This window comes from Venturia canescens, chromosome 8 (assembly GCF_019457755.1).
Source record: "Venturia canescens isolate UGA chromosome 8, ASM1945775v1, whole genome shotgun sequence".
NCBI lineage: Eukaryota > Metazoa > Arthropoda > Insecta > Hymenoptera > Ichneumonidae > Venturia > Venturia canescens.
Window position 1 is genome coordinate 13512336 of NC_057428.1, and position 25009 is coordinate 13537344.

General features: G+C 40.2%; 1 protein-coding gene across 1 annotated transcript in view; it reads left to right on the forward strand.

The window, feature by feature from the left end:
• Positions 1-984: 984 nt before the first annotated feature.
• Positions 985-25009, forward strand: part of nolo (no long nerve cord) — a 151444-nt gene continuing 127419 nt past the window's right edge. Inside the window, exon 1 of the mRNA XM_043425768.1 lies at positions 985-1997. The gene's annotated coding sequence lies outside the window, so the exon portion shown is untranslated. The remainder of the gene's footprint in view (positions 1998-25009) is intronic.

Consider the following 25009-nt stretch of genomic DNA (forward strand, 5'->3'; position numbering starts at 1 on the left):
GGTTTTCAATTAAAAAGTACGAACAACTGAATCATAAATGACTGATTCAGCATTGGGGTTGCACACTGTTCGGCATTTCAAATTTAAATCGTGATAAAACACTATTGAATTTAAATAATTACGAATTTATTATGCGATTCAATGTCCTCGTTGTTATAACCATGATTATTTTTCAACGAAATCACATAATGAGACTTTTACAAGCGTAGAGAAAATAAATTCTTCAACGACCATCAAACGATAATAAGACGAAGCCATGTCTCACAGAATTGGCACTCATCGATCCGCGAAACGAAGGGAATAATGATGCTACACACAGTCCGATGTGAGCGCAAGAGAGCAAGAGAGACAGGAAAGTGGGTAGTATAAGAGAAAGTAATTTCATCTTCCTGGATTTTTGCTCCTTACCGTTCATCGCTGGTAAAGAGTTACGATGTTTATTTTCTTTTGGGTTGTTCAACTTTCATCGAGATGCGGTGGAGCCCGGGGCAGGATCCTTGGTATCTCGATTTATAAAACTGATAACAACATGAAAATTTCAATGGTGTTTTTTCTCACGTCAAGGCAGACTGCGGAAGGGCACGGGGGGATGCAAAGAACTTTTTATCCTTTCAATTCAATTTTTGTGCGATTGTCAACAGTGTTTCTTCAACGCTGCGGCAATAAACATCCAGGAAATCCAAACGAAATGCTAATAATGTCAGAGTTCTTTGCCGGAATGAAAAGAAAATTCTTCTTTTTCTTTCATCCCGCGTTCCCGCGATATTCAAGCCAAAAAATAAAATATTTCATCCCCATTCCCGTTCCACAACCCCTGCGCCGTGGAAAAGCGTGTCAGGTTGCCGACGCCGTGGTTGCCTTCGTTTCGTCTCTGCGTGCGGCGCGTCGCTGGCGCACATTGGCTTTAGCCGCAACAACGACGAACGAGAATCGGGCTCTTCGGTATTACAAAAGCGACAAGGCCGCGGCACTCGCGCGGCGAACTTCGGCCCGACAACATCGCCGCGACCGAATGTATCGTCGATTTAACTTTTCGCATCATTCTAACGTGGATCGCGAGTTTAGGTTTCACGTTTTTTTAATGAGAACGAACCACCGGATACAGTCGATGAATAAAGTCGATAATAAAAACCATTTCAATAATAGTCAAATCAGTCGATTTTAAAAATTTTTATCGGCCCGTTAACGCTGAAAAAATCAATTATTCAACGCATAATTGTTTCGCAATTGAAATCGTCAGCGACTGAAATATTCCGAGTATTCTGAATAAAAAATCTTGAGGTCGAAAAGAACAAACGAAGTTCCCGGAGTGAACAAACTATTGACGGGAATATACTGCAGTGAATTTAGTGACATCGAGAAAAATAACTTTGTCGCTAATTATTCGATCATTACTTCCCAAGGGAATGATTTATTTACTGCGAAATTCTCGTGGCTCCAATTTAATGTAGTATTTAATGCATTTTTGCAAACTTATTTAGTAAAGTGTCTTTGGAGTGACCAGTGACTCGGTGAACCTCAAAAACAATTATCGCAAAAATTATTTGAGAGGATTGAAAAAAAGTAAATCGTTTTGCGTGTCAAATCCCTTTCATTACGACGTTATATTCATCCTTAAAGTACATTTGGGTCAGTTCGCAGGGGCTTGAAAGTATAACGAACGTGCACGTGCTTGGGTGAACCGTGATTTATAGCGTTTCCACTGGATCTCAGATCGAACGAGACAGAGAACTCACTCTCAATTTGTATCTTAATCTTATCTAAATTGGTCACGAATTTTTGTAGATCGAGGAAATGACGCGTGTATCCGGATGACGTAGTTCTCTCCTCGAAGTCCATAATCATCGAAGAAAAGTGTAATAAATTTGTGAAATATCGTGATTATTTATTTGTGCATCTGTTGTTCTTCGGAATATCGAGTGTTGAAATAGAATTAAATTCTTCGTTGGATTTCGAGCTCGATGAGAAAGATGGCATCGTGCCATTTCTTCACCTTCGTAAGTTGCAATTTGAATAAAATGTTGTTGAAAAAATGAATAACGATCATATTGGATGGTGGCTGCGTGAGTAATTTGTTTTATCGAGGCCAGTAAAGCCTTGAAACAATGTTTATAAAACTTTATAGTCTTGTACGACAACTGTAATTGTTGGGCGTCTATGCACGACGACGTCGCTGTTCCTGCTCTTTCCTCATTTAATTAAAGAAGAGTTTTTAATGAGTTTTTTCTCGCTTTGTCACAATTGAGCTTCTCTTTTGAACGAGGACTGTTGAGAGCTACAAATGCTTTTCTAACTTTTTTTCTTCTCCCTGTTCTTCCGTACGTACTCTGTTGTTAAATTATGGGAAACAGGTGACGTGCATTTGTTTTCTTAAGTTCCTAGCAATTAACGCCGCCAAACAAAACGGCAACCGGGAAAATAAATCTTGATGAAAGTTATTGAGAGACAGCAATTATGAAAACGCAACAACTTAACACTCTTTTGAAGTATTTTCTTATTTTCAAAATGGTTTAGCTCATTCTTCAAACGAAACTTTCCGCAGCAGTCTCTTTCTCTTCGTGTCCGTTCGGCTTAAGCAATTTTAGATTCCAATATTAAAACGCTGCCACAAAGCTCTTTGGGCGGTGCGAAAGAAAAAGAGAACGGACGTTTGGCATACGCGAATCATTGACGCGGGCGGAAAGCACTCGGAAAAAGCTCTCGCTATCGGCGATTGATCGGTTTCGCTCTTCCCGTTAAATCTGTTCATTCGCTATGCACGATAAAGAATCGTGTCATATTTTTTTGTTCGCCCCAAAGCCGACAGACCGCTGGATTCTCCACACACGCTCGACTAAACCATCGAATCGTTTTCCCGAGTGTTTGGTCCTTCACGATCCTAACCCGCCTCTTTGCACGTTTCCTCGCGTTCGGGGATGCGTTACCCAAATTACGTGCCCCATTCCCGGTTCCCTTTTTTCGTCCATACCTTCTCTCTTTCCCTCTCTCTCTCTCTCTTGCTCGCCCACTCGAATTGCGCTACGTGAGCAGCGTCAGCGTTTCATTAAATACGAAGAAGACGAGGGTGAAGCCGAGGGAAAAAGGGGTGATTTAATTGCGACCCCGGGTGAGATATAAATTTGTCGTTACTCTCCATCTTTTTATTTTTCTCGTCCTCTCTCTTTCTCTCTCTCTCTCTCTGGATGGCTACAGCAGGTGTATTTGTAACGCGTGATCGTGACACCTTTGACACTTTTTCTGTAATCAATTAAAGCCATTCGTCTATTTTCATACACCAACTCTGCCTAGTTTTTTACACCCATTTTTAGTTGCAGTCGGTATAAACTTTTTTTTATACCCACAGGTATGGCTCATGAAAAAAAAGCGGTAAATATCTTCCCTTTAAATAAAATGTGCGAGCTGTGACGCCCTTATGGAGAGTAAAAAGTTTATAGAATGCAAAACGAATGGGAGTTTTTGTTTTCTAATTTTCATCGAGACCAATAATTGAATCAGAAATCTTTCGAATGGATCGCACAATAAATTCAAGAATTCCGTACACATTGTTGTTCCTGTTTTATTTCGAGCTTCATTGTTTGAGCACCATCGAAATTAGCATACAAAGTGTTTCTGGTGGCTACTAATCAGAAGAATGTTGATAATGTCACGCCGTCAGAGAAGGGTTTAGCGAGCTGAAAATTTAGGAGAATCGCGCGACAATAGAATGGAAACAGAAATAGTGTTTAAAATAGTGAATCGTGATAAAACTCGACGGTTTATCGTTGGACTGTGTTAACGACTGCGTGATTACGATGGCACGATGGTTCAGACGATAAGTTTCTGCTTTCACGGTTGCCCAAATTACGCTGCTTGAGGCGGAGTCAGTATATACTTCGATGACCGACTCCCCCGAGCCATGGGCCAGCTCGCGCGTGGATCTATCACAACGCATTAGTCCCCAGTTTTTCTGATTCGATGATGATCGCGGTTGGAACCCAATAAAAATATGATCATGAATTCCAGACAAATTTTTCCCTTGTCCGAGGTGCAAATTGAGCCAGCATCGGGTTGGGACATTTTATCAGACCATGAAATTTTCTAATGAGGAATAAACGAGAAAAGTCTTGACATGGGACCATAAAATCCTCTAAATTACGAAGTTGATTATAAAAATTCGGGATAAAAAATACATCAAACCAGCGATAACATAACTCCAAAAATATAAATACACGAATAATTCAGTAATAAAGTACAATGACAATATAAAATCCGAAATAAATGCTCAACGTAAACCGCCACTTTCCCCTGCAATACCGATAGCACAATTTTTACCTCGAGCTAAAATGGATAAAAGTGATGATCAATGATCCGAGTGCAGCAGCCAAGTGATATCGATGGCTTAAATATAAATATCGATGACACAATTAGAGCCAGGACGTGACGCATCGAAGTATTTTATTCCCGGAATGGCGAATGGAAAATCGTCGAAAATACTACTCGACGGAGTATCAGCCTAGTCGAAATGGCAACCCGATGAATTAATAAATCCACTGAAAAGGTGCATTATCGATTTCTCAAAGGACGAAAAGCAGCAGCGAAAAAGAAAAAGAGAAAAGGCTGAGAGCGAGAGAGGGTTAAAATATATCAGGTATACTCGATGGGAGGTTGGCCTCGAGGGATAATTTTCGTGATACCACGTAATTACCTCGTCATCCTAGACCATGAGAGATCGCGAGGACCGGTATATATAATTGAGATCACGGTTCTATGTAAACATTCGAAAATAGTTCTGTGCTACCGACTGCCACCAAGCATAAGATAACGTCTTCCTCTTCAGGATTGCACTTAAATTCTTCAAGAATGGAGCTCCCTTCGAAATTCTTGCTTTACACAAATCCCTCGTTCTTTCTCTCGTTCCCTCGTTTTCTGCCTCTCTCTCCTTTCACCACTGAGCACACGTCTGCTCTCACGAGCCTGAGGCCTTCCGTTATTTGACGTGAATTATTGGTCCGTCAATAAATCAGTAGGAGGGATGGTGGAAATCGCCTTTGGCCAGTAAACAGGTCGAAATCACGAGTTCCGTGTACTTTTTCTGCGCTAGCATGTTACATTGCAGCGAATGTAGAACGTGGAAAAGCTGGTTTCATTGGAAACATCAAACATTCAAAGAATATCACTTCGAACGGACTAAACTGATCGATGAACTTTACTAAATTAATGTGTTAATGTTTCGTCGTTTTTTCATGTCGATTAATTCTAGATACCACAATTATTGACTGCCTCTCACAAGCAAAACTACTTTTACTCATCAATGCTCTCAGTCTCAATGAATTCTCGCGTCAACTCAATTAATGTTGAAATGTTTTCCCGTTTACCGGAGAACTGAAATCGCATCTGAAATTTCTCAAGTTTTCTCAATGCCATTCTCACCAACAGGAACTTAGTTTTAAGTTGTTTAACGATCATTCACACTCGAATAAGTACATTGAGACAAACTTTAAATACCTGTGAAGACTCGACTTGATATTTATTCACATTTTATTCTTCCTCGCATCAATGCGCGCACGGTTTCTTCAAGATTCGTTCGTCAATTTCTTCGCGACATGTTTCTCCTCGAGCTCGCTGCTGCATTATACGTCACAAATGCCGGGGAGCGGAGGTTAGAGGGTGAAATACACATATATAATCCTCACAAACATATACATATTGGATTCGTAGATAAGAAAGAGAAAGAGAGAAAGAGAAAAGAAATATCGCTTCGTCGATTCAGCTCACGCGCCCCTGCTCGGAGCTCGATAAGTCTTGGTAACGGTTCACGAAGCGTGATGTCTCAAGACGTCGCGCGCAACCCCCCAGGTGACGGGCAAGAGACCTAAAAAAGAGCGAGCGAGATGAAAAGAGGAGGAGGGCGGGAAAAAAGGAAAGATCTTTCTGTTGGTACCCAACTCCTTTACCGAGCAAGCCAAAAAGTCGTGGAATACTCGTGGGAGAAGAAAGTTATGGTTCGAGTGCGAAAGGGGTTGAGAGCCGAGGCGCCGGCACGACGTTTCGACCGGGAGCGCGCACTGGTGCGACAATAGTTCGGTTATATCGCAAACTTTCCTTCGAGATATCGAAGCCATCGTGCTAAACCACTGAGATTACACAGCCTGGCTATTGCGCTCGGTCCTTCAGGCACTTTTTCTTTTCATTATTGACACTGGGGAGAAAATACACCCATAGGGATTACTATTGTTTTCGTTTTACTCCCCGAGATCACGCCTCTGATATCAAGTTGAATTTCTATATTGCTGATGAAAAGAGTGTCAACGAAAAGCGTCCGGAATAAAAAATCGTTTTGGTATTAGTTATTGAAGAATACTGCAAGACGCTCGATTCAATTGGAAAGAGGAAGCCTTTTCAAGTTTACTAAATAAACGTCATACGTTATCTATACGTCAGCGAAGAATCGACCACTCTTCTCCTATTAAATATGACGGATATTGTACTGGGCTGCACGAAGATTTTTCATGAATTTATAATTCTCATCGCCTTCGCGTGGGGCTCCCTTAAAAGCCACGTTCTTTTTTATCTCTGCTCCTCACGTCTCATTTTCTTTCATCTCGTGCTTGCCTCGCACATATATTCCAGTCTGTATCACTGTCAAGCACCATGTTTTGTCCTCGCGCTGCTTCCTGCGCCGACTTTTCGGTACCTTTTCCTCAATTTTTCCTTTGGAGCGATTCACTCGGTTTTTTCGTGTGTTCCGGCCAAGAATGTAGAGGATACTCTGCCCGGAGATAAACTTTAAATGAGCTCCGACCGGGTCCACGAAGCTGGGACACTTTATTACCAGTCAATTTTTACAAGCGGAGTCGCGCAGGGAAAGAGAGAGAGAGGAAAAGAGAAGAAGGCGTTGGACCGCAAAACGAGCAAAGGCCAAAGAAATCCTTCGAGTCTGTTCTTTCTTAAAACCTGGCATTGTCGGAGCGCACAGCATCCTCAGCACGGACGAGGGTGTCCTTTACTATTCTACCTGTCGAAAAAGCCTCCGGGGGTCCGTCCGTCTGTCCGTATCCATTCGTCTAGCCATTACCGCTCATCGTTTTTGCCGGGGCCTTTTTTACTCTCGCTCTCTTTCCCTCCCTCGCCGTCTCCCATGCTCGCTCTTTCTCCATTGTGGCGTACGTACACAATGGTGCAAATGCAAGGAGCCGACGGGTTTCTATCACTCTCAGGTATGTCGAATACCGGACGCTCCGCATGTATCGCTTCGCAAAGCTGCACCGAGCTGCAGTCCGTTATTCTCTCGAGTTCGAGGAAGTCCTCCTTAAGGAAACAGCTTCAGGTTCAAGGACCACTAGCGAAGCACGCGCGTCACTTTTACAAGTGGCTCTTTGATTCTTATTGCTGATTTTTTATTTTTCCTCTCTCACTTTCACTGGACAGGCATTTTCGTAAACGCTTCATCAAAGTACTTGCATTTTTTTCATTATTTTTCACTACTCTAAAGTTTTTCCTTTCTTTCTTCGGGCTCATTCGAAATGAAAGATTTTTTCATACTATTATTCATGCACTTCGCACCAATTCATACACTTTTGCGACAGAAATCTGATTGGTTATTCGTATCATTTCATAACTCGTGAAGTACGAAGGATTCGCGTTGCAACTTGATGAAACGTCTGGCGAATTCTCAATCCCAAGCATTGTCAAACTCATCCACGTACAAGGCGATGTTGAGGAAACCGCAACTGCCGAACTCGTAGTCGTGTTAATTCAACTCGGAGTTCATTCAACTGGACACTCGCGTGAAATTCCTCCTTCGAGTTGAGACGAAGCCAGCAAAACAATTTTCTCACCTAACTAATCGATCTTGGCATAGTCCGTTCTCACGTGCGACCGGCCCTTTTCTCTCCCTCTCTCTCTCTCTCTCTCTTCCTCGGTCTCTCGTCCTTCACTTTTATAGTCGGCCTTGTAAGCTAACTTTCCAGGCCAATGATTATCGTACAAACACACGCCTCTCGATAATTAGTTCGCTATTATGCTGTTCCATTCATTTAATAATACCCATGGCACCTGTGTTTTCATAATATTCACAAACTATTCGTTTTTACTCCTTCGTACAAGCCATTTGCGTAATTATGTATTAAAAGCTTTTAAATGCACTCGAAAGGTAAAAAAATCGAAGCCTGAGAAATTGAATGTGCTCCGAGGTCAATAAATTGAAAGGACCCTCATTATCGGCTTGATTTTTATTCGACTGTACATAGGCATGACGAGCTCCATAAAATCTCCGGAAACACACACACGCACACAGCTGTGGAAACGTTAAGACTTGAGCGTTCGAAAACTGTTGAAAATTCTGCAAACTAGCAAAAAATCCTAAACCAATTTACTTTTCTGCGAAGAGCACAAAAAATCATGGTTACATCTTTCGAACGATGAAAGGATCTCTTCACTAGAAATTGCTTAAATAAGCATGAAATTTTAATGGGTGTTTGTGATGTAACGTTTTGATGTCCTTTAGAGTTAATTTCCTGCTCGTAGAAAGTTTCTAATGTTACGAGTATGTGGAAAGGAAAGTCAGTGGAATTGGGGAAATTAGAATGTTGGATTTGGTCGTTATATGAGGTGAATAAGTTGAGACCATAAATGCTCCACTTGAAAGGATGTTGGTCGATGTTGACTGATGTTCAACGATTCAACCGAAATTTCTACATGCACTTCATTTGGACCGATGGCAAAAATAGAGGAATTTCTGATCCTGAAAGAATTTCATCAAAGACAGGAAAATCGTCGTATTTGCTTCATTTCGTGAAAAAGCTTGACTCCCTACTATTACACTTGGTCAAGTGTAGTAACGTTCATCCGCCCAAGAGTGTCCCTTTTACCTTTGTAGGGCCGAGAGAACACGAAAAAAAGATCTTTGGGGCCATGCTCGAATTCTCCAGGTACATAAAACTTCGAGATTTTCAAACGTTTAGAGGCAAATCCTTGTTTTTCATTGGGATTCGGAGCCCGAAAAAATGTCGGTGGACGCAAACGTTTGAAATTTTGTTTGCCCGTACCCCGCCACAGGAAATAATGTACTTCTGCAAGATATTTACATGGAAAATAGAAGAAACTGGAGAATTCGTGACTAACGAACCTACTTAATTCTACTAGTTGCTCGTGTCCAGTAATATTTAGTAAGTGATTACTAAAATTTCCTACTCTTTCGCCATTACTCCTTATTTTACAGCCAGCAATTATTTCCATTAAGGCATTCTCGTTCCAGAACGAACGTGCGTACACATTTTCACTTAGAACAATCTCGATTTTCACATATCGCCAATTTTATTTCTTATACCAACGATCAAGTACCTTTAAAATTCATGTAAAAAAAAAGTCCAAAATGGACTTACCTTCGAGGCATCAACGACCAAGAAATAATCTCCACTTTTGATTAAGTAAGATTATAACCTTGGCTTTCATTGCGCACATAAACGAGAAGTGACAGCCGATGACAGCGAGAGTGCGACACGACAATAGTGAACGTAACAATTGTCTCCTGGTACACGGAATGTGCCCATTTCTCCACTGATCTCTCCCATTCGGCCGAGGATTATAAGCCGATGAGCTGACGAGCGTATAGAAATTGTTTCGAGGAGTGTTGCGAGACAGAGAGAAAAGCGGTGGAAGTGAAGAGAAAGAGAATATACAATATTAGTGGCGAAGCAGAGTGAGAACCGTGGAGAGATGGCCTAAAAGGATTACACACTTTGGGGCGTCAGGACACTGAGAATGCTGGTAAGGCATTAAGGATGGAGAAGCAGGTCAGTTATCTTGATAATACTGACCGTTAAGCTTCCTCTCTCGACATAGACATACACGTACGTGGGTTTTCATCTGAACATTTCTCTCACCGCCAATCGCACCATTTACCAATCCTGTAAATCTTTTTGATACTTTAAAAAACCATCGCTGTCACATTAAACGAAGAATTCTCGGGTTTAACGAGCGTCTGGTCTATTTCGTGGAGGTATTTTCTTTGACTTTTCGAAAGTGAACGAACGGAATAATAGAAACGTCAAATCTCTGGAGCCCCCAAGCCCGAATGATACGAGAATTGATTTTCTACATTACGGAACGTTTCTGAGATTATTCAAATGGGGGGCCAGTATCGTAAAATCTTCTTATCGATCGGTACAAATGCCAACGAATATTTTTAAGTAGACGAAAAAAATTGAGGAACGAAAGTATTGTGTGAATGAGGAAAAACTAGAACGTACACGGTTGTTCACTGCACGAGAGAATTTGGTGCCAGGAGAGCGACAGTTGGGAATAGTGGATGGTTGGCTCTGGCGGATATAATGGGTCTGGGATGTCCAGCATCCCCTTTCATCATCTGGCTATACGGTAATGGACCGATAGGTAGGTGAACCTAGCATCCAGTAAGCCCAGAAATCCCGCAGAGTGAGAACAGAGAGAAAGAGAGAGATCGAGAGAAATGGACTATATGTGTGTTGAGCAAGCTGCCTTTACACCAGACCACTCTATTTTCTGGGCTTTCTCCCTTCCTCTCTGGCTGTTCTTCCATTTCCCTTCATATACCCCTTTTTGCACTTGTTTAACTCGTTCGCTGGCTCCCCCCAATACTTACTATACAGCAGCATTTCCCTCGCCCCTTCCCTTACTTCTCCTTCGTCTTTGCGTCTTATTCGTTCTTCCCCTCCCGGTACGTTTCTCTAAACTCGACAAAGTCCCTTCCTCCCTCTGTACCACAGCCAAGCAACGTTATACCTCTCCGAACTTCCGGAGTGATCGCTTGCTTTCACATGTACTTGAGCTCGCAGGCATTACCAAATCGATATCCGGATAGTAGCCCTAAAGAAAGATATATGAGGGTACCAGTTCCTGACGTTTCTTTCAGAACCTCTTCCTCCAAGTTCCCTCCAAAGAGCCCCCCACTTTGGCCAATGATATACCTCCATTCGAACCCTCGACTTACGACAATTGCCTAAATTAATCAAGCTTCACCTGCTCTTCGCTGCTGGATAACCGCATGAAGAGTCAATGATCTATGAATTCACAACTCTCCACTCGCATTTCATATCTGATCCAATCGATTTTTACGAGAGTGCACTTCAAATCCAATATGCTTTTATAACTAGGTTTCCTTTTCTTCAATATCTGTGATGATTCATGCTGCAAATAGACAGTGAGAAAAGGAACTTGTCGAATCAACAAATTCTGTTGTAAAATAGGGTGGACAAAGTATTTCATGATAGGACACAACTTCGTGGTGTCAAACAGGAAAATATTGTTAATCGAACTGAAAAATTTTTTTTGGTGAATAAATCAATCACTCAAATCGTATTATTATTTATTCAAGTCCAATAATTCTTTGGTTGAGTCAAATAATTCATTTTATTTATTCGAATCGAATGAATGAAAAATATATTCATTGGAAACAATTCGTAACAAATTTTTTGTTCGATACTATCAAAAAATACCTTTTACAGTGCAATAGTGTGTATCATACCAATTCCTCATGGTTAGACCTGGTAGTTATGAGTGTTCGGTTCCTCTAATCCGCATCAGAATCAGTGAAAAGTTGGAACGCTTTTTCAACTGGACTTTCCCAATTTATGGTAATCATAGTAATATAAAATTCGGTTATTGAAATTAAATATTCAGTTAAACAGTGTACTAGATTGTGTGTTTAAGTCTGTCGAAGTAACCAAATTGTGATTTAATTATTTCAATAGCATCAAACACTCGAACCGTAGATCGATTTGTTGAGTCAACTGAACAGATTTATCAAACGTTTTAGTAGTGATGATGGTATTTGCTTAGCATTTGTTTAAATGGTTTTGTTCGACCACTTAATTTTTGGACTGAATTACGTAACATTTAACCTGACATTATTGTCGAATAAAAACACTGGTAGCCAACAAAATGGATTTTGTTGGTTCAACAAATTTTATTTCACAGTAGACAACTAACTTTATCACTATGAAAATAAATTAAAGTCAGGTGAAATTTAAAAACCTTCGAAAGTTTGTTTCTTGTCGAAAGGTTAACGCGAACTTTATCAGACGGATTAAAACTCTGCTGATAATTACCGATCCAACTGCAAGTTTGGTCAAGCTGATGGTAGAAGAAAAGCTTTTACTTGCTTGTATATCGATTGCTCATCGAGAATTCTGAAGAACTTTGCTTCTACGATCCATATACTATTAATGCAGAGTTTCTGCAATACGATCAATTATCCTTCCCTTTTTCTCTCCCTCTCGCTCATTTTCATTCTTCCTTTCTCACTGCACTCTCCAAAGCTTTTAAAGACGTATTAGGTACACAATATAGCTAACATGTAGCACCAACGGAATCCCTCGCCAATTATCGATCGGTCTTGCACTTGTCTTGTACATGCATCAGTATCCAGTTTCATCCGTATCGAAAATGTACACTGGAATTACGAAGGTATTACAGCGTTAATCGCACTTGGATTTTTTGCACATTTAGCCGCAATCAATCTTCAACAATTGCTCGGACCAAATTCCCAGTGCAGTGTTAGATGAATGATTTTTTTAATTTTAAACGAAATTTTGTATTCCAGCACTCGAATTAGGGTACCGAAAATAATTCTTATTCGAAGCTCGATAAAAATTAACGCCGGCGTTGACACATTCATATTTCTCGCTTACTAGGAATTCCGAATCTCAGAATTTTTATAAATACTTGAAGATTATCGATTATAAGACTTTTCAAAGGGACTAGAAAAATGGAATATAAGACGAAATGCTTCAGTGCGTCGACGACAGAACGTTTCTTATCTGTTGACACGGACGGCGCGTCGGCTCGATCATTTTTTTTTTCTATACCTGTCTCGATCCTCCATCTCGTTTTGATAGCAAAACATGTTTACGTAAGAGAACCGTTACACACTCTACTTTCCCCCTGTTGCAGGACTCAGTCCAAACTATCGCATCGCCTCGGAAAACATTTATTCGTGACTCCACAGCATTCTTTCAATTCGGTTAGTACATGCGAGGGCCATAAAAACTTCTGATATATTGTATCTCATGTTGATACTCTATCATAAACGGGATTGAAAGCAATGGAAACGCTGATGGATTCTGGGTAACGAATAAAAATCTTGATCGATTTGTTTTAACGGAGAAGACTCATTTCAAAAACGAAAATAACACGATCATCAAATATTCCATAACTTCGATGATCGAAACTACGAAAAAATTTTGTTGTTCGTCCTAAAGTTCATTTCACGATTTTGTGGTTAATTATATGCACAAAAACGAATAAAAAATACCCTTATTTCATATAAAGTTTGCTTTTGTAATGTTTATAATAACTCATGTTCATCTTTTCATAAGAATTTCAATTAATTTTGATGCATTGAAAACTACTCCAGGACAAAAGTGGGGTCTTACATTCACACAGTGTCTCCAGATGGCACTGGGCGTGATAAATAACAATCAGGTGTTTTGTACGAGCAGAGAACATAGATTTGCGTGGAACAACAGGGCCGTGTTCATTTTTGAATAATTTTCCACTTTTTTGTAAGCTAGTTTGATAATTAAAATGAATCAAAATAATATACATTTATATATTTGTATCGTATTGTTATAAAATAAAAATTGACATAACTGATTTTCAAAAAAATCGTTGAAACGTTCTCCTGGATGCAAAATCACTTCTTCATGGCATGTAATTTCTTTCGTTCAAATATGATCCAATCTACGAAAATTTCATACTCGAATGTCAATGTCAAATGTTGTGTTGACCCGTGTTATTTATTGCAAAGGGGCGATTGCGACTCGCAAAGCCGTTTATTGGAGGTGAAGTTTATTTTTCATATTCAAATTTGCGAAGCAAAGCAAATTACGGTCGTAAAATTTTCCGGGTCATCCTAAGCGAGGCAGTTATCATTGTCCCTTGTGGAATTGCCACGAAAAATGTTGCGAGTCCCCGCCACTGGTCCTAACGAGGGGCTCATACAAAAAAGGCTATGTAGATGTAAAAAATGTATTAAAGTACACGAAAGCCCTGGAACGGTTCGATAGAAGGTGGACAAAGGAGAAAACGCGGGGAAAGAACGACCGGGACGAAACTGTGCCACGCGCGCTTGTGGCGATATTCCGGGCTCTATATTGGACGGATCCTGGGCGCATATTAGCGAATCTCCAGGGGAGAGGAAGAGTAAATGGTTGTGGAACGGGGAAAACCTCATCCGCTATCTGTCGAGAGAATGGCGCAAGAGATGCAAAAGTTTTGTACCACCGTGTTGTACACTGGCTCTCGGCATTCATGGAATACCGGATTAGGGCCACGTGGAGTCCCAATCGTTGCGGCTAATCCCGGATATCGTTATATTCAGTCGATAACCAGCTATCTCTTTCCCCTCCTATTTTCACTTCATATTGGAGGGATTCAAAAATTCCAACTATTTTCAAATCTCAAGATATTTAACGTGAAATTCTATGAATTCGATGCTTCCACTTCGCTGCGTATAACTTTGTGCAAATTCAGACATTTTTCAGGTACTTTGAACAACTATTGGCCCGCTGACAACTGACGATTTATTGCGAAAAATTTACTGGAAGATAAAACTGTTGAAATATTAAAAAAAAAATCATGAAGATTAGAATGAATGTTTCAATCCACCACGATTCGCGGATTTAACCAGCGACGACGAAAAATGCATAAATGCATGATGTTCGGTTGTGCACATTTCCGGCGATACAGTTCTTGAATATTTTATATTTCATATTACATTTACTTTCCAGGAACTCCAAAAGTGGAAACATTTTCATTCCGGTAAAACCATAAAATGTTAATAACAGGTTTCCAGGAACTGGAAAAACCTGATTATTAAGTACGTTCCTCGAAGGAGTTATAAACAGAAATGATTTTTAATAAATTATAGTGCTTTGCAAGAGCTTTTTCCACATCGACCGGTACAACTTGTACACACTTAATACGCTAAAGTAAATTATTGCTCATCAATTTTTTATGAATCATGCAATGGACTCAGCTCCAAGCTCGTACATTCATTTTTGCATTAAAGTCACGCGTAATTGCATATGCTACACTTGTTCGAAAACCTTTCTCCGAATATTCGCCTATGAAATGAGTTCGAAGGCGTTGAGTTAATTCCATACGTTGTTAAGGTTCATCAAAAAATTATACGCGCCAGAATTCAACGGCAGCTGAGACAAAAGAAAGCGTAATAAAATATTATCCATTTGCATTATGCCTGAAAGAAAAGAAAAAAACGAACTCTTTCAACCGGATGTCATGTAAAAAGTCTTCGTTCAACAGACTTTCTGTTCATTTTATTTCGGGGCTTGAAAAGGGCGTACAAATTTTATCTATACGTACAGTAAGAACACGGTAACGAAGAGCAAAAGGGTGGAGTTGTATCCAAAAGGAGAGGAAGAATTTCGACCTTTCTCTGTCTCCGTTCCTCCTTCTTTCAGTTTTCAGCCTCTTTTCTCTCGGCACGGGCCCTGCTCGCGGAGTTGCGTGAATCACACGAATCGTTCCACATTGCGTGGGCGACAGAGAATCACGTACTATGGATCTCTCGAGAGAAACCGGAGAGAGAAATTACTTTTATAGTTTATTGTGTGCTAATAACCCAAAGAGTTGCATTTCTTTTTTTCTGACCGGCTCATTGTTTTCACTGCGTCTCCTGCGAAAATAGCAAATCATAAAAAGTTAGGGCGACCAAAATGTTACGAATTTCGACTCACTTTGAAGCATCGAATCCATAATTCACTTCGCAATGTGATTTTTCACGACAATAAAAAATTGTGGCTGATTAAAAATCAAGTTTCGTTTCGTTCACGGATACGAATGATCGTCGATAAACGAATTTCTAATTCTATAGTCGTAGGAAACGAGGAAATATAATTCTCCCGGTCGTCGGTTTCAGCGTATGGTTTCTCGTCTCATTTTTCGCTTCTCAATTACTCTTTAATATCTCAAATTTCCTCCGTTTATTTTCCATTCAACATGCTTGCGCCGTCTTTCCACTTTATCGTCGTCAATAAAAATTCCGACTCCCCTCAAATTCCATGTCGTTGGCCCCAGCATTTTCGATTTTTCTGACTGCTAAAAGCCGAACTATTTCTAACAACGTGATAATTGTGCTAAACAATGAGTCCAAGAAATTTAGAGGTCTTAAGAGAAGTTACTATTCATGCAATGTTTAGTAGTAATTGGACAATTAAATTCAAGAGGTCTTTTGGCACAGTGGGAAGGAGACAGTTGGCGAAGTTGCTCCGCGTCGCGCTCAGAGGCTGGGGAAAGTGCAAGACACTGTGGCGCAAATTCCGACTCATTGTTTCTTCGCACAAGTGCATACATGTGTAGAGTAGCTATAAATATGGGGAACACATGGCAGGAATGGATCTTACGAGCCCACGGATACACCTGGATACGTGTATAAATAGATTTATCCTGACACCCTTGCATGGAAATCCGAATACTTACACCGAATCCCCCTTTCTTTTATTATCTCTGCATGCGTGTGCAGCGACTCCGTTGTATAAAGAACCATAAAATCTGACGCGTGCCTCTTCCGAGCAGGAAAAAAGACGGCGCGGCTGTCCTTTCGGAAGACCATGAAACACCATATACGTACTAAAACTTATTGGCAGAGTTACTATTCCCCGTTGGCGATGCCTTCGCCCGTCGTATGCGTTTCGTAACGCGAGGCATGCGTTCCAACGAAAATTGACAAGGTTTTATCGGCGTCCGTATGAAAATACCGCATTACTTCGTGGCGCGAATTTATACTCCGGATGTCAGGGTTGGACACGTGGCTTGCGCAAGGCCGAGGCGGCATTTTTTCCTCGATCCGAAATCTCCTGTTATTATATTTAGTTCGAGTCGATGCTCTCTGTTCGGGAAAAAGATTCTTATTTTTCAGGATTAAGATCACAGCCTCGGAGAATAGGAAGAGACGCGTACCAAATTCCTGGATGATTTATCACAAATTTTCTCATCGAATGGAAAATTTAATGAGCACCTAGACACCTAGCAAGGTATTAGTGATAATCCCTCGTATAAATATGAAAAATGACTTTTCTTTCGTTGGGATTTATAACTACGTATAATGTCAAGAATTTCAATAATTTTCATATTCGTTCATGGAATATACAACGACAATGAGGATTTCGAAATGGAAGCCATTTTTTGTCAAAAGCGATATGCCCACGTGAAAATGAAGCGTTGTGAATGACGACTTCAACTATCAAACATTTTTGATGTAATTACCGCTTGTACGGTACACGTATCTGGATTCCAATGATCGTTATATTGTAAAATATATGACTGCAGAATGAATTTTGAAATAGATATAGAATTCTCATTTGAAAGATGTATGTGGAATAGTGAAGCATTGTAAATAACGATTTTAATTATCAAACATATTCGATATTATTGCCTCTTGACTGGAATAAATCTCGTAATAAAGCGATGCTCAAAATGAGCATTTGAAAGCTGGAAAATATGATTCATGAATATGAATGTATAACTGCTTTATGCTTATGGCTTTGGACTTATGAGTTTTTACGATTTCGATCTCCAAGCGAACTAATAAACATTTTGAATCTCCAATATATCAATCAACGAAACACGGACGCAACCATATAACTTTGATATTTGCTTTTCTTCGTGGATATAAACCTCACAGGCTCGAATTCACCACAGGATTTTAAATTTATTCACAGAAATACGTATTACAATTTCCACGCCACGTGGATATGGGAAACCTGTAAGGTGTGCTACGTTTCTTCACGCATAGGACAACCATTTGCATGAAAACCACAATGTGGGCTCCATCGAAGCTTCGTACTCTCGTCACACGTTTGGCATTTCTGCTATGACCATAAAGAAAAAAAAAGAGAGAAAAATATAAAAGAAACGCGACCGTCGTAATACATCTTGGACGTTGTAAAAACAACTCCAGCACCGAGCATTCTTAACGCTTTTTTTTACGATGTGCATACTACACGTTTGCCTAGGATAATCTGCCGAGCAGGCGAAAAAATTATTTCTTCGAACGTTACAGTTACGAATGCCTAGAAACATTTAGTTTTTTTCACAGCTTTCCTGCATTATATTACACGCTTCTCGTTTAACGAGAGACTTCCAAACAACGCCGCGTGGATAGCATTTTCTCGTATATGAAAATATACCAATTTTTCTTTAATGTGAATTTAATTTTTGCAACGTTGAATCCGAATGGAGCGTTGGACATCGAATCACTGCGGTCTCAGACCAATGTTAAGGTGGTTTCGGCCACATTATAGCAATATCGAAAGAGCTATAAAAATCAACAGGATTTTGCTTATCTGAACAAATGTCTGGATATTGCGATGCTTCAGCTTTAAGAGTAGAGTCAGCACTCGTTGTTTTTGGAAGACCTTATTTTTGTGCCTAGAGAAGCGTAGTTAAAAAATGAAATGTTTACAAATTTCAACTTCCTGATCCGATTTGTCGTTAAAAATCTCGTTTTCCGTGTCGTGTTTTCCTCCGGATGCAGAATCATTTTTCTCGTTAAAACTCCTCCGAAACGACGTTTCAACGGACGACTTAACACTTTTCAAAAAATTCTTCGTTCCGCTCAACTTCGTCGGGCCCTCTGAAATGTAATAGAAATTCGTAAAATCCTTGTAAAAATTGACTCGAAAAATTCTCGGATATACTTTTCGTACTACACAGCAGATTAAACCTGTCAAGCCAATGGATTGAAAATAAGAACTGGAAACAAAAAATATTACGTGTACATAAAAAACAACCGCGGGGGAAAAAGAGTACCCGGAAGTGAATTGGAGCGACAGGAAAAAACGAATGACCACGGGGTCGCGTGACCTCCATTTTGGCGACTTGGCGTAAGCTTCAACGGGAATTTCCTTGGGGTGTTCTTATAGTATTTTTCAGATCAAATGTGTATACCTTCCTCCCCACGCTGTTACTTTATTCGAGATATTTCGTCGAAGACATTACAAACTACCACACAGCGCTATAAACTCCACCTACATTCGATATTTTGCACGTGTCTATATAATATATATGCATGCACGTATTACGAGGAAATATCAGCTCTTTTATATGCATGTATATACTTGTTCCAATAGATTTTGATCGACCCGAGCTTTCTTTGCTCCTGGAGCATAAAAACTATTTTCTATGCACTAAAAGGATGCAAACTGTTTCGTACAAACGCTACGAATCTTCTGCGTTACTGAAATAAATTTTTTGTCATGTCTCCCACAGTGTTGAACGTGTTTTTATTTCAAAATCGTTTTCTGAGGCACGATGTTTGCATTATTATAGAAAAACGTTCTTTTTCGGTTCTCCGCAAGGACGAGTATTCAATGACATTATCAACAAAGAAGACTTACAACGATGTATCTTGAAATTTGAAGGGAAAAAAGAGAAAACAAATAAAAATTAATCAAATAAGTAAATTCGGTCTGGCAGGATATTCGTATTTTTGAGCTACTGCTTTCGACTTTTCTCTGCGTCCCCTCGAAAGCACTTTTTGTTATTTCTTTGAAACGAACTATGGAGGAAAACTGTGCAAAGTCCGTACAGATGGCAGTTAACGAAATTACAATCGAATGGAAAAAAACTCGCTCACAACGGCTTGCGGGCGGATGAAAAGGGATCTGGCGCTGGAAAGCTCCATTGAAGACACAAGTTTTTTTTCCCGGACATTGCTCAACCCTATTCAGGAACTTTGTACACACAGTCACGCTGCCTTTTGACCTCATAGAAAGGTATTCTTAACGCGGAAATGTTATCGTAGCTGGATCATTTTTTAATTTCTGTATTGAATCATTTTTCAGTAAACGCCAAAATTCAGAAGTTTAATCGTCAATTTTTTTACTGAGAATGAATAATACTCCATTTCTGCAGATATTCAAATGTACTCCAATGATTAAGTACCAAGCTCGTACAGACCCTTAATTCCAATGATTTCCACTCATTATCCCATGAATAAGCGGAGAGCACAATCGAAGAGGAAATTTGTAGATTTAACGTCCACGATCGGTGGACGCTTGCATTGCCGTAAACTCCAATTTATAAAATGACGTCACTATCGATGGTGACAGAATGACTGAGGTACAGCGAAAGGGAGGAGGGTGGAAAGAGAAAGAGAAACAGAGGGAATGCAAATGCAATTTCATTCATTGATTGGCGTCGTCATAGAAACTCTCGGTACATTGGAACGCAAACTGCCTGTTCGTGGGTCTCTCTAGATTCATATAAATATATATATATACATAGGTGCATGAGAGAGCGACGAGCCAAGAGAGACTTTGACGTTTCCCTCATCCCCTTCGCCTCAGCAGGCTCTTTCCCAAAGCGCCGTCTATCAGTCCTATCTCACCCTCCTTCAATTCTCTATAACTACCCTCGAACCGCCATCTTGAAGCGAGCACGTTTAGTCTAACGAGGTTAAAAGAGAAGAGAGGAGTAGGAGAGCCCTCTCTGACGGGAAGGGGAGTTGGGACTCGCGGTGTGTCGAGATTTCCATAATCACTGGAGAGTCCGAAAGGGAACGTAATATTAAATGAAAAAGGAAGAAAAAACATTTGCCGGTAAGAATTAATTGTCTCGTGGGTCAAAGCTCAATCGAGGAATGTTAAAACCTCTTGATTTCCTCTTTCTTCTTTTTTCCTTTCTCAGTCGCTTTCCATTTATCTTTTAGCCTATTTGAGCGTATTTTTTTAGAGCCCTTTAAATTTTTAGCGCCGCATGATTTTTCACCTCGTACGTACGCATGTAAGTTTTCAAATTTATAGAACGGCCGTTCAGACGAGGCGATTAATTTGGCGTCCGATTCATTACCACCACATTTTGACACTTTTATTCGATTAAGTATCTCTGCGTAATTGATGCGCTAATTGGCAGCTTGTCTCGTCCATTCGATCAATAGTTATGGACCCTGCAGCTGCTGGGACTTTCATTCTATTACTCAATCAATTAGCTCTCCTCCTCTACGAACCTCGTCTTACTCAGAGCCCATGATTCCGCCATACTGAAAAGACATCGATTCATTCCCGTGCTCGAAAACTCGGTTTGGGGTTACGAAACGTTGAACGGGTCAAAAGTTTCGCCAAATTAATCGTCATTAAATCATCTCCTCGATCAAACATGTTTTCCTTTAATTAGCAAATCACGACACGCTCTAAATTAAAACAAGTTATAAATTCGCAGATTCACCCTCTCTGCTTTGCCGAGGATTCCTCATGCTGACTAATAGTTTTGGAAAATGTAATATCGCACAATTCTCGAGTATGCATACTTCGAGGAACGGGGGACGGAGAGAGATGGATTTTCACATGCAATTACAAATCGGCCGTAATGGTTTATCCACATTCGCTTCCAAAACTTTCTCATCCCCCTGCGCGACATGTTCCTCAACGCTACACTGAACTCGATTTGCTCTCTCATTTTCCTATCTCCCACCGAAGTGGAAGATACATCTAGATAAATGCGACGAAACGTGCCAGCGCTCCCGAGATGGCGTTCTTCTCCGCGAGCGAAAGCAACCTTCTCACGGTCCAGTTTCCACCCCATTGCGGTAAATTTATTGACCATCATATCACGGCACGCCGTCTTAGATTTTCCCTTTTGGGACAATACTTTTCGAGCTTTGAGGATTTACAGAGGCCTCTTCCCACCCTCCTGCCCCTCTCTTTCTTGCCTCACTCTCCAACACTGTGCATATACTTTTTTCGCTACGTCGCCCGCACAAAATCAAATATCCTTGAGGCTTTTTCCAATGCGAATTTGAGGCTAGAAGAGGGAGAGAGGGGAGGAAATTTTTGCGATAGAAAATTTAATGCCTGCATGGAAAAGCTCGACGAAACATTTCTCAAAATTGAAATAAATAGACGTTTTCCCACACGCATCGTATCGTAAAAAATGAAAAAATGATTGTAGCCCAAGACGACTTATATAAATCCTTCTGGAAAATCATTTTTCAATGCTATTTCAAAATTTCGAATATTTTCTTCTTCGTACAAGCAACAGTACAATGAAACGAAGACATATTGATTTTATGACATTTCCATACTGCAAACGGATGTTACAACCAACAAAGAATGAGTTTCAATAATTTTTGAACATGGAAAGCGAACAATATATTTCGAAACATCCGTCGAAGTGCGTTTTCCTTTAAAATCATAATTCCCGCTCATTATTGCGTTTTGTTTCAATCTTAAAAACCGTTTTTTCACGTTTTCAAGTACACCCGCATATTAGAGTTACTAAAATCGGATAAAGTTTCATAAAAATATGAAGAATTATGGTAATACGAAGCGATTTTCGGACGTGCTGATTTAAAACCTCGTTTATATACTACTCCGAACATTCGTCGTGTTCCTTGCTGACACGCTGAAACTGTTTTTTCACGCCACCGAGATCTCCACCCTAACCAGACACGTTTTTCTTCACTCTCAAGGCCGGAGCAGTCTTTATTTGCTCCCGATTTTTTTTCCATTAAGAGCAAACTGCACGGGTCCGTAGACACCAGTTTCATTCATATCGATATATAAATTTGTACATTAAAGAATAGATCTATATGCGCTCATGTGTGTGTGCGTCTTGCCTAAGAACTTAACTATATACTTGCTCTCGAGACTCACGTGCGGTTTTATAACTACCCTTCGTGCGATTTATCGCAACTCTAATTCCTTCGGTGCTACACCCACTCAAGCGTACTCAGATTCATTAAAATTTCGTTAAGAGAAACTTGAAGTTTCAATATTAATTATGCATTTTTTCACGGAGCGAGTGTTTCCAAAAATCTTTGAGCGCCGAAAGGTCATTTTTATTGGGGGATAATAAAACGGTACTATTTTGTCCCAGCAATGAAATGTCGTTCGCGAGGAACAAGATTGGGTTGAAACATTAATAAACTTCTTGCCTAAACACGAAATCATGGGTCGGATCCATTTCAATGGAAATTCAAATGTTTAGACGAAGTTAGCTTCGCTGTGTAATGAATGAGTGAAACCAGTGCATATAAACTGAGAATACTTAGTAAATTAAGTAAGCAATACCGTAGAAGGAAGGAAACTATTTGGCGCTGATTCAGTGTTGAATAATGAAATGATTTCAATATTATAGTGTATAGAGTATCAAATTAATTCATGAGTTTGCATGGATGTTTGTTTTAACGGTTTGTAAATAATACAAGTAGAACGAGTCAACGCTCGGAAGGGGCCTTCCCGTTGGACTCGCGCGATGTGCACTTTCCGATTCTTCGACTAGTTCGATGATAATCGAAATGAAGGAGTGTCGAGTGATCCACCGATGTGATTGCTTAATTAAATCGGTTTTCACATTTTAGTTATGGACAATCGATTTTCCTTGCGTTATGAATATAATCGAGTTTCGACGGTCGACTCTCTGAATAAAAAATGCTGGAAAGTCTGTGCATAAAAAATTGCGCGAAAACAAGATTACAGAGGAAATATTGCGAGGAGCATTTTCCACGATCCTTCCACGTAAATTGCGATTGCTGAGAGACAACACAGAGAGTCCGAAAAATATTCTACCCTGTAAAAAAGTAGACGTTGAATCAGAGGATGGAAAGGAAAAAAAATGATGCGGAGAAGAAAAAGAAAAAATGTGGGTGTGTGGAATATTGGCGATGCGACAGAGATTCTATGCCGTGTGGAGCCTGACGAAGCCAATACTACGAAGCTCTTGAATATTCAATTTAACTAACGGCAAGAGAGCGAATGGAGAACGACGGTACGTATAGAACATGCACGAAGCATTCAACGCTAAATCGGCTCCGGTGCAATTCTCATTATTCAAATTAGCATATTGTCCAAACAGCACATCGTACTTTACCCAAAAAAGCTGTAAGCTTTTTCAACCGTTGTGCAAAGAATTCAAGGACTCGAAAAAACATTTTTAAATCACTGCTCCATCCACGGAGCAGCCTGAAAATCTAAAAACAATTCAGAAGTAGGTCTGCGCCAGGCGATTCTTTTTCGCTTATTCTATTTTGATAAAGTCAACATCTGCCATAACGTATTGGAAAGTTGATTGTAAAAAAATAAACTTCTGGCCCCCCCCTCCCCCCCCCCCCCAACCAAGTCAGTCCGGTTTGGCCTGCGGAACACCTTACGTCTATGTACTATGGAATTTTTATATAGGTACACACGTGTTTATATGTGGAAAATATGCAGCAGGTTTTCATGAAACTATACCGATGTACAGCGCAAACAGAAAGACAAAGACAAAGATGGAGAAACACAGAGAGAGAGAGAGAGAGAGAAAGAGAAAGAGAGAGAGAGAGAGAAAGCGTACACTCGCGAGGTGCTGATGAAACATTTCACGAACCTCCGGAAAGCAAACATCGAAGTTGATTTTATCAGCACTCGAAACATACGTACCAAGAGGCCACGTATGCTGCAGTATGTGTCTATATATTTATACATCCGTGTTTATGTGTAGCTCCAGTGAATACGGACGCGAATATGCATCGCTTGCATCCGACGTTAGCTTTCAACGCTTTTACCAAGCTCCATCTCCCTTTCTCCTTTCCCTCTTCCTCTTCCTCCTCCTCTTCTTTCTCCTCGCCCAGTTTCCCAGCCACACGAATGGTCAGCCAGGCAACGAGAGCTGTTCGATGGTCTTCACTCTTTGACCCGCCTAACCAACGGCACTACCTGATTGCAGCTCTCTTATTGAACCCAACTACTTTCCGTCGCGTGTGACGCAGAGCTTTCCAAACCTTTAAAATATAAAAAAGGAAACGAGACCTGCATATATTCGGGTCGCGAAAGATATTTTCAATTCGACGCGGAATTTCGAAAAATTCTACCCACTGCTTGGCGTGGTTAGAAGCTTCACAGCAATTATATTTAATCAGTAGTTTTAATGAGTTTTCAAATATATTTATTCAATGTATTCGTATTAAAATTCATATTATCGAATCCTTATTGAAAAAAAAAATGATTAAAGTTAATAGCGTTGAACGACTGTTGAAAAATAACCGGAAAATTCG